Here is a 15399-nt window from a genome sequence, read left to right as displayed (position 1 = left end):
TGGACCGTGTAAAATGTTTAAGACAAGCTGCAGTAAATAGTGTTGCTGGTTGTTTTAGGTTTTTTTTTATATGGTATTACTGTTTTATTTGTCTTTGACTATGTACTTTTTCTTTTTATTTGATATATACTTACGCAATTTTTACGCCTAATTTATATTATTTTAATCATTCTTTTTCTGATGTAGACTATAAAAACTGTAAAATGTTATAACTCATCATCACAGCCTATCGCAGTGCACTGCTGGACATATGCCTTCCCAAGTACACGCCAAAAATGGCGCGAACTCATGTGTTTTGCCCATAGTCACCACGCTGAGCAGGCAGGCGGGTTGGTGACCGCAGGGCTGGTTTTGTCGAACCGAAGACGCTGCTGCCCTTCTTCGGCCTGTGTATTTGAAAGTCAGCAGTTGAATGGCTATTCCGCCATCAGTCGGCTTTATAATTTCCAAGGTGACAGTATAACTGTGTTATCCCTTAGTCGCCTCCTACGACCCCTACGGAAAGAGAGGGGGTGGCTATATTCTTTACTGCTGTAACCACACTGTAATAACCATGACTGTAACTGTAAACTGTATATAACTCATATTTGCGTTGCATCTCTTTCATCGTTCGTTGTGTTTTATATATAAAATGGGTTACAAACTTTCTTTTCACCAAATTTTTACAGAATAAACGTTCTTCAACTTTTAAACGACAATTTGTTATAGTTAACCAGTCCGTTTAAGAGAACAAATAAGTTTTTAATATAAAACATACATTATGCTTTTGAGATGGACTGTTATCAGAATACAGGCGGCATCACCAAAACTGGAGAACGGCTCGACGGATGATAGCAATTACGAATCGAGATTAAATAGATTTTGTGGTAATTAAAAACGCTTATAACACTTATTTTAAAATCGTTTTTATGTCGATTGTATAAATAGGAAACTACTGACGATGTAATTTTCTAAATATAAATAATTCATTAACATCACCAGGGAATCATGATGCTCGCCCGATACTTTCTAATACATTCTATTATAATTTTCAATTACTGGTTTATTCATTAAATCGAATAGATATTGAAAGTGAGATTAGAATTACCTATAAAGTAAAGTAACAACCTATAAAATGGTACTAAAACGTGAAGAAAATAGCAATAAATAAACGTAAATAAATTGGACGTATAGGCATATTAATTGTTATCGCAGAGCTATAACCGCTGTTGTTAAAGCTTTAGTTAAAATACAATAGATAGTTCTAGAGGGCTACTAAACACATGATAATTTTAGGTATACTTAAATGTTTCGACTATATAGGGAGTTAAATAAAATATCCCAACAGATGGAAGCTTGGATGTTGTTTCGGTTCAGTTTAGTTTTATTTTGATTATTATGGCTATTCTAGTAGTTGTAAAGTAATTTAAAAAAATTTCTTCTGATTTACCAATTTATCACATTACCCGCTATGACTTATAATAGTGAAACCGTGACAAGTAAAACCACGAAAGATTTGCAGTTAATGTACAAAATGTGTGTAGAGGTAATTGTAAAAAAAATCAGGCATACGTGTTTCTTTTCTTACTCACATACAATATGGTTTCGCAGTAAATTGTCTTGAACTGACCTTGAAGTGAGCGTAAGAAGTTTATTTTTTTATTTATTTCTCGTGTGTTTGCAAAAGGCTTCGGCACCGCTTTGTGACGTCATGCGAAATATTTATGAGTAAATACTTTTTGTCTTAACCTTTGATCATTTTATGGTTTGCACAAACTTAAACTTGAGTTTGTTTAAGATTTTATATTTAATTAGTTGTATCATATAATGATGATTGCGGAAAACCGGGATGTCTGGCGCGAACTTGGGGAGGTCTATGTTCAGCAGTGGAATGCAATAGGCTGAACTGACTGACTGATCATATGATGATAAACAGATTACGGTTTTTTACTCGCGGAAACAAGAACTTAAACATAAAGTTCAATAGTGATTTTTTTAAATATATGCGTTGCAAATCGTAAAATTTTATGGATATTATATTTATGGATAAATATATATACTCGTAGTATATATAATGGTCTTTGATGTAATTGATTTGCTAGTGGCCTATAAACAGTAAGACTGACTTTAAACTTTAGTACAAGTAGAAATCTAGAAATATTATTTTAATAATTAATGAGTAAGTAACAATGTTCAAAATAATAAATCAACGGGTTTTTTTCTTTTTTTTTGAAAAAATTTATTATAAGCACATTATACTTTGCTCTGTTTAGTTGCCAAGAGATGATTTGTAATAGTTTAATTCAAGATAAAACTGATTTCTTACATATAATTATTCTAATCAGTTACAAAGTTATGCTGCCAGTAATTAATCGTACACACTTTTTTTTAATAATTTACGTTCGACGATGAAAGAGCAACGACCTATCAAATTATAAGAAAAAGTTAATGTAATATAAATGCTACTCACATTTTTATAAAATTTACATTCAAATAAATTATGTAACACGATATTAAAACACTTACCTGAATAAAACCATTTTTTGGAATGTTGTGAGTATTTCTAAACTGATTTAAAATTTCTTCATTTTTTTTCTGTCTAAACTATAAAGACAATGCAAAAGTTTTAGACCGTACAGCCTATTCTTTGCCAATATTTTTTTATTCCTAAATTGAATTGTCGTTAAGGCATTACGCCAAGTTTTCGGCGCGTGACAAAAGTAAAGTTTAATAAGAGTTTGCAATTGCAATAAAAAAACTTTTTATTGATATAAATGGTAACGATTATTAACTAATAGTCACAGATCTTATAATAATAATAGTTCCTTTGGGTATATGTTTATCAAACTTTGTAAGAATTACAAGTAATATTTTATACATCTTATATGGTTTTATTTCAATTATTTTTTATCAATTACATTTTATAGTCAAAAATGTTATTATTGATTGATAATCTTTTTAAAAGGAACTCATTCTCTTTAGTTGTAATAATAAGTATATGTAAAAATATATTAGGATTAAAAATGTATAAAGTACCATAATCACAACGATTTCTATAAAATTCAACTGATAATTTTTTTATAGATTGTTTTTAAAAAATAATAAAATGCCATCATTGGTACTATAAATGCCTTTACCTTCTGATCAATAAAAGTGGAGCTTTCTCATCGTGACTCCGTTTCACGTAATAAGGCTTCATGTCTTAAGACGATTACTTCGTTGATTTACGCACCCCTGTTAATTAGATAACCCTCATATAAATTAACTCACTCGATGAATATGCATTTCTCTAATTCAGGGGTAGTAAGCATACCGTTAGGGTTGCTTTTTTGGGGTAGCACCCCAATATAGAGATGTCCCTTAGCACCTTTGTGGGTTAAACTACGATTACTAGAAACTGGAAAGGATATTTACATGGTGCAAATAAACTTTATATGAATTTGTTATTTGAGAACTTATAAGTATATTTACATTTAAAAAAATTGGAAGAATATATTGACTCTTATAACATTAGCTTGAAATGTACTTAAAATATAGTTTCGACAGTATTTATCTACACAAATCATTTTTCAGTAACCTTCCTCTCTAATATAATGTAATCAATACTCTTTATACACAAAGTTTTGTTTCGCTCTGTAATGAATAAACGGTGTATGACAATTTAAATAAATGTTCTTCGAAATTGTAACACAATTGAATTCTAACGTTCTTATTTAACTCATGACATACAATGTAAAATACACTCGAGAGCATAGAAATCGCACACCCCCTACATTTTCATTTTGACCGCAAGTATTTTTTAAATTTAAGGTTGTTTGCTAATACAACTTAAATTAAATTAAAATGCACATTGTTAGCTTTCTAAAAACCCATTATGAATAGCTTTGACCTTCGCAATCATTACAATAGGAACAAAACAAAAGAATGACCCAAATTCACTCGTTACAGGTAGCGTGGTTTGTAAGACTTTGAGCAGGAATAAAAGGTTAAAAAAACAATATTTTTTCGAAGACAAAAATTTGTTAATACGAGGTATTGCCCCCCCTAGCCTGAATAACCGCTTCCATTCGATTTTTCATTGTAGAAATAATTTTTTTTACAAACTCTTGCGGTATGCTGTTCCATTCTTCCTTAATTGCGGTTTGGAGTTCTCTTAGACCTGTCGGCGGTACGTTTCTTGCCCTTACTCTTTTCTTTAGTTCATCCCATAAGTGCTCAATAGGATTGAGATCAGGGCTTCGAGCAGGCCACGCCATAACGGGTATTTCAACCTCCTCCAAGTACTGGCGTACTATAGCGGCGGTGTGTGGTCTGGCGTTATCATGCATAAAAATGAAATTTGCGCCGATAAATGCGGAAAAAGGCACAACATGTTCTTCCAGGATTTCCTCGATGTAACGTCGGGAAGTCAATCCTCCCGATCGACGGTCGGTATCGGCCCCTGTGATGAACACAAGTTCGGTTTTCGCTTCCAGTGAAATGCCTCCCCAAAACATGCACGAACCACCGCCGTATGAGACCCGTTCGGAAATGCAGCACTGAGAAAAACGCTCACCAGATCTTCGATAGACTCTACTCCTTCCATCGTTACCATGGAGACATATCCTGGTTTCGTCAGAGAAGAGTATTGTCTTCCATTGATCCATTGTCCAATTTAGGTGATTTCGTGCAAACAGAATGCGCGCTTGTCTGTGTACTGGGGTCAATTTTGGGCCAGTTGCCGCTCTGTGCGCTGTCAGGCCTCCTTCGGCTAGTCTTCTTCTAACTGTCCACCGACTAACTTCCACTTCTCTAACTTCCTGGAGTTGCTGTCCGAGTTGAACTGCATTTAACCGGCGATTTCGCAGTGATGTCGTCACAAGATAACGATCATCGCGCTGAGTTGTGGCACGTTTTCGGCCTGTTCCTGGTCGCCTGGTAAAGCTACCAGTTTGTTGATATCGCTCGTATACACGTCGAACAGCATATCTGCTCAAATTTAACTGACGAGCCACTTGACTTTGGTTCTGTCCAGCTTCAATTAGTGCAACCACTTGAGATGCTGCTTCCGGTGTGGTATCCATTTTCTTGTTCAGAATGATAACGTATTCGGTAAAGGACCTTTCTGACTGCAAGTTGAAATGTAAATGATGTCATTTCAATCATCCCTTAACCTTTTATACCTGCTCAAAGTCTTACAAACCGAACTACCCGAACAAGTGAATTTGGGTAATTCTTTTGTTTTGTTGCTATTGAAATGATTTCGAAGGTCAAAGCTACACATAATGGGTTTTTAGAAAGCTAACAATGTGTACTTCAATTTAATTCAAGTTGTATTTGCAAACGACATTAAATTAAAAAAAATACTTGCGGTCAAAATGAAAATGTATGGGTGTGCGATTTCTTTGCTCTCGAGTGTAAGTTAATACCATACTTGTTATACAGTTTCAAATACTGATATGATGAGTATTACGACAGTATTCTATACTAATATTATAAAGAGGTAAAGTTTATAACTTTGTTTGTATGTAGGGGGTAATCTTCGCAAATACTTATCCGATTATAAAAATTCTTTTACTAACAAAAAGCTACACTATTCAGGAGTAACATAGGCTATATTTTATTGTAGTTGAACAAAAAATTCAGTAAATAAGAAAAAGGTTAAAATATAATATCAAAATGGTAAATAAACTAGCGCCATCTATCGCTATTAGAAAACAATTTATTAGTCTTTCGACGTTATTAATTTAGTCTTATTTTAGTCTATCGACGACGTTTTCTCGATTTTTGATAGATGGCGTTGGAGCCTAGCCTGGATAATAAATACACGGGAGCAACATATTATTTATTTAAGTGCTATAAAATTTGTTCTTTAAAGTATGTATGTTATTTGGTTAATATGATAATAATTAACGCCCAACGAAGTGGGCACGGGTCGGCTAGTTTTTTATATGACTGAAACTAATAATAAATAATTGTGTTAGTTTTTGTGGAACACCTAAAGCTTGCTAAATGTTGGCAGATTTAAAATACTGTCTATAAATCAGAATCGTTCCAAAGTTGCTTTTTTAATTTATCACCGCTTCAGAGTTTTAAAACGTAAAGATATCTTAGTGTTCAAATTCGTTTTTAAGACATTTGCCAGAATAATTGTTTATTTTCAAAGATTTAAGGAATCACAATACAAGGCACAGCAAGCAATATATAGGTACAGTTACGGTAGTTGAAGGGACCGCTGTGACGATGGAACTAAGAGAGTTTAATGTTTTTAATATTTTTTCATCTTTTCAGGCATTTCACGATTAAAAGTAGCGATTGTTTTCAGAATTACCATGTATATATCTACAAGTTTCAATCCAGAAGATTCCAAATCCCCAGTTTCTTATTACTAGTACCTACTCTTACGAAAAAAAATTTATCCATCATCATAAACATCTGTAATTTCATTACTTTACCTACATAATACGACTATTATGTAAGAACAATATAATTGTCATTTCCAGCTCATTTACATCTACAGTGCAACACGCTGTACAAGTGCATTTAATGTTCTGAATTCCGTATGATTCACTTCAGTCCTCCGCCCAAACCTGTAATGTGGGCGTTTGTGTGATTTATAACGCTATGTATTACACATCTCGCGTTTCCTATCATTATTACAAGTTTAGCGCATTTATAAGTACAATAAACACGAATGATCTGAGCATTAGTGCTTTGTTCCAATTATTTTTGACAAATTTACGAGTATTAATTTATTATTTAATTTGGCGATGTTTTATCATTTAGCTTCACATGTGTAACCAAAAAGAGGTCACATTAATCGTGTGCTTGCTTGGTTGCTAGAACGCTGATTTAAAATGATGAGAAGCTAACATTTTTTTCTTGGTATTATATGAGTACTACGAAGCGAGGATGATATTAATAAAAACTGGGAATGTAATTATTATTATTGGTAAAATATAAGTAGTGGAGAAATTTAAATTGTTAAAATAAAATACACGTTTTGTAAAGTTAAAGAGAGTAAAAACATTGTGGCTAAACGCTAAACTAATTCAGCAAGCGTGGTTCAAAAAAAGCACAGCAATATAGCAATGAATACTTCTAGATAATCTTGCAGTAAATTATATCAATTTGTGTATAATACATCAAACAATTTTTTATCAAGAAATGACAATATTTCATGATAAATTTAATATCATAAATAGTAAAAACTTAATACGTAGATACAGTTAATCATAACCAGTATTAGGGTGGATTTAGCAAGAAACTTGCGTGGGACTCGTTGAATATTCTCCTGTATATATATGATAAGAGTTTAAAATAAAATTTACTATGCCATCTCGCAGTGGCTGCAATCAAATGTGGGAGGCAATCCTTGGTGTGTATATCGGCAAGCTTAAATATGCTAAGTCGTTTGTGTAAGCGGATCTGAGTTGTGAACTTTTCTCGTATAAAAATGACAAATGACTGATTTAAAAAAATGTTTTGCGTTTCATAAAGCCTTTGTATTGAGAGAGGTATATATCTATTTATAGGCAATATTATGTTTGGTTTCAACTTAAAACTGTAAAATACACGCAGTAACAGCGTGGATGAATCCGCTTAGTTCAACAAATTGAAAAATAAAACAACAGGAATAAAATCTGTCCTATTCTGTAACATAGGTACCATTGACAAAATGAGTTATCGCAATAAAATAGCTTTAATAACATTTTATGAAATCGATTTCATAGAACGCACGTACGTTCGTTAAAATTAAATCGAATGACTCGTTTTAGGTAACAGTTACGTAAATATGTATAATCTTTGTCAGTCGAAAAATGATACTAATGTTGTATAATTATCTTTTTAGCTGCAGCCCGACGAGGAAGTAATTTGCATAATGAAAGCCTTTATAATGGTACTGTTGGAATAGAATAAAATATGTTACGCAACAGGAAACCCGGCTATTATTATTAATTACAATTTATTATAGTTGTTGTTTTAATGTAGGCGTCGAAAGAATCACAATTTTATTTTAAACTCGTACACTCAACTTAGAAATCGTTATGCTTGTTTCATATGGATTTATTTTATGTGCACGTTAAATTAATATTTCCTTAATATAATTTATAACAGTAATAAAAGTTTAACGGGACCGTACCTGTGTCCTAGCGGAGTAGTAAAACCGATCAAGTACGAGACGCACTCCCGTACAAAGGGACTATATATAATATTTAACAATACTTGTTTGTTCAGTAGACAGGTTGCTCATATCATATCATTGACCCGTTTATTTTTCATCTAATTTGTTTATATTTTTTGTCATTATGGCGCCAATGGTAATACGCTTTTTTAGAAACACGGTAAAGTATTCAAAAATGATTAAAAACAGTATACTCGTAGATGCTGTTTGGAAACAAATAAAAAGATTAAAACACTAATACAAATTTTAATAGAGAATCTGAAGACATAAAGAGTTCGAAAAAAGTATCATAATCTGATTTTGTGAGCTCCGTATCTTTGAAACATTAGCTAAATCCATATAAAAGTTCTCGAGATGTTTTTTTTACTCTGTACTTCAAACTCAATAGGTAACTTACCGCAGTCTTGTAATTATCGTCCACGTGCTACCGTAAAAGTGATCGCATATCACGTCAATCAGAGCCACCTCATGATGAGCTCATTACGGTCATTATATCAAGGGGCGGCTCACTTGTAGCTTCATTATATAATCATCACTTATATGGTAACTTGATTCATCCATAATATCAATTAATAATCGATCAATAAAATCGATATGTTCCCATTTCGATAGGAATATTACCGAAGCTTACGATATTGTAATAATATAATGAAACACATTTTTTTGAAGATTAATTGCAGAGTTCCTTTTGTTACATGTTAGCTTCACGCTTAACTATAATTATATAATTAAAACTAATGCAAGTTTAATTTACGCTTTGTGTCGGACGGCCCAAAGGGAGCCGACGACTGAATGTCACGATTGTGGCGCGGCGGTGGACTCTGCTCAGCACACCCTCGAGGTGTGCCCGAGATGGGCGGCGCTGCTTCGCGATCTGACGACAGTCCTCGAAGGAGACTTGACACTGCCGAGCGTCATCACCGCGATGCTCGGCGACGACGAGTCCTGGAAGGCGATGGTCTCCTTCTGCGATACAGTAATGTCCCAGAAGGAGAATGACGAGCGGATGAGAGAGGAGGCCGCCGACGAGGCCTCCCTCCGCAGGCGACGAACGGGGGTGCGTAGGAAGCGCTATACTTAATGCGCCTCCAGTAACGCCCCCGTGCCCGTGTTGGGCCGGTTTAGGAACTCGGTCCTGCCAGACATGGCGTCGTCAGGATTGTTGAGGTGAGCCGGACAGTCCCCATGGAGGAGAAGTCTGGCCTTTTCGCCTACGCCAGCCTGTCGCTGGAGGGTTCATGTTGCCTGCAGATCTGGGACCTTCCAATTAAAGCGGCTGAAGGCTCCTGCAGGGGCTTGGTCGGTATTGCACCCCCAAGTGCTGAAGCCGACATACGGTCTAGGACTGCCTACCCGGGGGTCCTGGATACACCCGTAAATGGGTTCGCCTGTGATACCAAAAAAAAGTTTAATTTACGCTTACGCTTCAGCCTGTAATATCTCGTAGCTGGGCATAGTCCTCTTTCTCCATGTAGGAGAAGGATCAAAGCTTTATCCACCACGAATTGCTCCATTGCGGGTTGGCGGATATATTCCCTACTATGAGTAACGATCGCCATCAGGTGTACATGATAACAACCGGGCCTGATTGGTTCACGTGCTCTCCGAGGCGCGGTGGGTTGTATTAAATAATGTTTGTAATTTATAATTAATAATGTTTCGTTGTATTGTTTGTTGCTTGTATTTTATTGCATTGTTGTTTGTTGAAATGGAGAAAATGAAAGATGGAAGAGAATAAATTGCTTGTTTAGCTTGATATGAAATAGGACCACCAATCAACCAACCGAAACTGGAATATTGTAATGTAGGCTTGTTTGCACCTAAAGAAATACGTTCATTCTTCAAGAGTTGCCAAAAAAGATCGGCTCCTATTAGTATATCAATAGGAGCTGGCTGATTGAAATCGGGGTCAGCTAAATGCAAGTGCGATGGTATGTTCAATTGTTGTATATTTATAGGTGCCTTAGGCAGATTCCCAATCAGCCTATCAAGCACAAGACAATTTAATTTAGTCTTATAATTATTATAAATGGATTTTAATTGGATCACACAGCTTTCTTTTGTTTGTTTATCTGAGTGACCGATACCAATAACATTTGTAGAAATTGGATTTGAATGAATTGCAAGTTTCTGTTGAAGAGATTTTGTGATGAAGGATGACTGGCTGCCTGAATCCAACAAGGCCCGTACCTTAAGAGGCTCTTTAGTGATTGGATTCAAAATGTATACTTGGGCAGTAGTCAATAAAACTTTATTTGAATTTTTGTTTGAAAAGTTTACTATAGTTTCAGAGACTTCGCCAGAGGCACTGTTGACCTTTGGTTCGTCAACTGGATGCAATAGAGTATTATGTTGCTTCTTGCATATTTTGCATGGCCCTAATCGACATTCGACTAAAGAGTGACCCTGCCTTAAACAATTAATACATAATTTGTACTTCGAAACATCGTTTAGTTTGTCCTTTCTGGACTTTGATTTGAATAATTGGCAATCATAAATCCTATGATTTTGATTGCAGACAACACACTTAGACAAAGTGCTATTGTCGTTTTGATTAGTAGTAATAAGTGAATTTGAAATTGGTCGATCACGCTTAATATGATGATTATAATGATAATTGACAGGCCTTGAATGTTGCATTTTACTATTATTATTTGTTGAAATGTTATTATGAAAACTAGAACCTTGATCATTCCTATTGTGACGCGTACATTCAAGAACATAAGCCCTATCAATCAAAAACTTATTGAATTCGGATAAACTAGGGACTTCACCTAAACTATTGCGTAGCTCTTCCCATTTGACAAGTGTTTGCGCATCGAGTTTAGATGAAACCAAATATATAATTAATGTGTCCCAGTGATCAGTAGGTTGACCTAGGTTAGCCAAAGCGCGTAAATTTTTTGAAACATGATCGACTAAAGAGCGTAATGAAGTGTCCGATTCGCGGTTTATTTTTTCAATATTGAATAATGATTTAATATGATAATTTACAAGTAATCTTTTGTTATTGTAACGTTCATAAAGTAATTGATAAGCGCTATTATAGTTGGCTGCGGAAACCTCAATGTTTGAAATTACCCGAGCTGCATCGCCTTCCAAATAAGAAACTAAATAATGAAACTTTTGAATTAATGAAATGCGGCTATTGTTGTGAACCAAATTATTAAAAGTATCTCGAAACTCTAACCAACGGAAGAACGAACCATCAAACTTTGCAATTTGTATTTGCGGCAAGGTTATAAAATTCTCATTATTATGATCGCGACCACATTGAGCATCTTGGAATAAGGACTCACGACGTCTCTTATCCTGTTCTAAATTCTTTAATTCATTTTGTTCTTCAATGATATTTTTTGCCATCGCGGTACATAATATGAAATCTTGCTCAATGCGTTCACGTTCATCGAGCTCTTCGTCTAAATTGTCAGAATTTATCAGTTCAATTTGAGTTTGCAGCTCATCGTATTTAGCGGACAGATTCTCAAAGCGACTGAGCTTCAGTGAAAGCTCAGCGACTTCGATACCCGTCAGTTGAGATTGCCTTGTAATCTTGTCTAAATAGTTTTTGAATTTAGTAATTTGTCCTTTTATAGAACTGCGCTTTACAATTAAAACCTTTATCCCGGATTCTTTGTTCATAGTTGATATTGAAGGTTCGGACATTGTGAAAAATATAGATAGAAAATATTTTTTGTAATTATTGAAAATAGAAAACTGTATGAACTAGAATAATACTAATATTATTTGTATATGAATATGAATAATACTAAAGTTATTTGAATTTGAATATGAACTGGATTAATGTAAACTACAATTGAATTTAAGTTAATTACAAGACACCTCAAAAAAGAAAAGAAAATAAAATGAAATGATGCAAATGTCTTAGCTGAAGCTCCTCAATCGACGACACATAGAAGACCGGCGCGTAGCGGCAAGACAAGATGGCAGAAGCCCCAACCACGTGGTGAGCCTCATGTACCGCAACGCTGAAATAGTCGGCCAAATCGTCTAAGCATCGCACAATAAATAGGATTGAGGCTTAATATTGCCTTTAGAATTGAATTAATTTTGAAATGAATTGAATTAATTTTTGAAATGAATTGAATTATGTTGTTAAGTTAATGTTGTATCAAGTAAGGGAATTATAAAAAGTTAAATGTAATTAAATTGAATTAAGTGTTGTATAAACATTTGTATTATCGTAGTTGTATAAAAAATTTGATGCTGTTGACTCGAAATCTAATATAATAAAATATTAAGTTTAATTTGTATTAAGTAATGGAATTTAGAAAAAGTTAAATGTAATTAAATTGAATGAAGTATTGAAGAAACATTTGTATTAATGTATGGAAAACATTTGTATTAGGTGTGACACACCTTGAAGTAAAGAAATAAAAATCTGAAGCGGTTAAACTAGTAATATAAGAACATTAAATTTAATTTATTTAGTAAATTTAGAATGAAAATAATATGCAAGTAAATTGAAAACTACTGTTATAAAATATTAAATTTAATGTCTTAATGAAAGAAATTTGGAATAAGAAGTTATTGTGAAATATTAATTTTAATGCATTGATGAAAGAAATTTAGAGGTTAAGTTGAAAAATATTATTGTAAATTTGTATTAAATGAAGAAATTCGAACAAGAAAATTGAATATAAGAACACATGTTTGTTTAATGTAGTGCGGCAATTAAGAAATTAAACCAAAAATCATTGTAAATTTGCAATAGCGGAATGCTAATTTTGAAATATAAATGGAAATAGGAAAAAAGGAAATATAAATTTAAGAGATTAGGATGGATTAGGATTTAGGATTGGTAATCATGATTATTAAAAATAGGATTGATTAGGATTGGGAATCATGGGTTTGGATAAATATAGGGCACTTATCTTATCATGCTGCGAGGTGCATCACTGCTCGGCAGAAGACGTCGGCCATGTGTTCCTTGGATCTTGTTTTGAAGTCTTTTGTTCGGGCGCCAAATGTTTCTTGCATTGCTTTGCTGCTTGTATTTACTAATTTGTTGTTCGTTGAAATGGTTGAAAATGAAAGATATGAGAAATTAAACAATTCTGTATTGCAAATTACAAGATTACGCAAACACTTCGCACGACGAGAAGAAGTAAGGGAAAGAGAGTTCAAATGTCAAATCACTGTCTTATATACCTAACGTTCTGTCACATCACTGATTGTCTATTGCACTCACAGTTTATAAACACTTCACACCGATGACCGATAAATTAAAGTGCGGACCACACGATGTGAACCAAGAGTTGCAACGCAAGATGTGAGACGTTCCTTAACACCACATAAACTGCACAAACACCCAGATCACAGCAAACATCTGTATGGCTAATACAAATGTTTGTCATGTGCGGGGATCAAACCCGCAACCGCCAGCGCAACAGCCACAATCCAGTGCTGTGACCGTTGCGCCTACGCATCGTCATCGTTTCATTTGTAAAGTGACAATTCACAAGTGCTTTCGAAGCCTTCTTGAACAAAGGAATTTTTAATCTGATTTGATTTACTGTATCGTACATTAGCAGTCTGTCAATGTTCCAATACTGGGCAAGAAGCCTTTCGTAGTCGTAAAAGCATTAATAATTAAATTTGCTTTCGAAATGAAATGATAATATGAGGCCACATGTACCTAACATAAGTATGTATAAACTGAGGCGAACTAAGAAAGTTTTCTTCGTGAAAATATTTTTTCAAGTGAATTATACATTCCAATATTTTCCTTAAAATCAGTCCTAAAAAAATATCTTTCTGCTTTTTTATATTAACATTAATATTATATTTTTTGTATATTTAAACTTACGAACCTCAATGTCTGACTTTTCGACAAAAAGTTATATATTTTTTTATATTGTATTAAGGACGGTTAAAAAAGTATCTATAGTGGAATAAATTTATAAAAGCAGATTTTTTTTTGTTACACAGGTTGTAATTACCAAAGATGTTGCTATATAATATTGTATGATTTGACTGTGTATGTAAAAGTCAACATAAGTATCTTGTGCAATATTCGCGCGATAATTGTTACGCGAGCTGAGCTAATGCAGCTCAAACTGAAAGTAGCTAAGCAGTAAACTAAATAGTAGTACAGTAAGTAACAATCGACAAGCTTAGCTTGTGACATTAGTCATTTATTTATTTCAAATTATTTAAAGTAACACGTCGTTTTTACTTAAGAGTACCAAATTATCTAAGATAAACAATTATACTACAATTCTTCTGCATATTAAAAAAAATTTTAACGTCATGTTGTGTGTTACAATTTTTATATTAGTAATTCATATTTAGTAATTCACATATAAGTTGTAATGTTCGTCACCTTTACGGTAATATATAGAAATGAAACATGCACGAATGACAACGCAGGCACAGCCAGTATATCTTGCAATAGAATCACTGTTAATATAAAATTGAATAAGCTTAATAACATAGTCGTGTTGCTTTTGATTTGTTAAGTCAGGTAGTTTTTTCTTGGAAGGACTAAGTACCACGGTTTTTCACGAAATTTCATTATGTATATGTACTTATTTTTTTTACACTTATATTACAAAAGTAATATGACCACTGATGTTTTAATTAATATTAGTAGATACCTTAAATGTCGATCATAAGTTTTGAAAAATTGGACATGAAAAAGCTTAAAAAAGATTTCTACGAAAAACTTCGCTATTTGCCTGTTTGCTAGCTCCAAAACGTATAAAATTATATCTTATGTAAATACACGCAGTACATAGGGTGAAAAGGTTATTTGACAAAACACCCTATAGAGAGGACAAATGCGATCGACATGCAAAATAATCGACATATACACAAGCCGTACTAATGAAAGCAACCCTTCCGATTTCCTTGTAAATCGACCCTCGTGTCAAACCTTTGTATGTTCTAATCACTTAATAGCGTAGTTGTGTTGGAGATGATTTGCAGACAAAGGGCTTCGTTCGGATCTACAATTACTGAGGTCCATTTGCAAGTTGAACAACTGAATTGAACCAACGCATATGTATTATGAAAGTAGAAAATAGTTTAAAATAAGTTATTGTTGGTTTTCAATTGTTTTTAATTATTAGGCACGTTTTTGTTTCTTTGAAAAAAATTAATATATTTCAGATGATTTAACGACGAGCTAACACAATATATATAAATATATATTTATGTAACAAACGAAAAAAAACGACTTTAATCGGCAAGTAATACAACGTATACATATACACGAAAAAATAGTCAAGTAA

The sequence above is a fragment of the Melitaea cinxia genome, chromosome 5 (assembly GCF_905220565.1).
Source record: "Melitaea cinxia chromosome 5, ilMelCinx1.1, whole genome shotgun sequence".
NCBI classification, from domain to species: Eukaryota; Metazoa; Arthropoda; class Insecta; order Lepidoptera; family Nymphalidae; genus Melitaea; species Melitaea cinxia.
The sequence above is the reverse complement of the archived record's forward strand: the minus strand, read 5'-3'. Positions refer to the sequence as shown.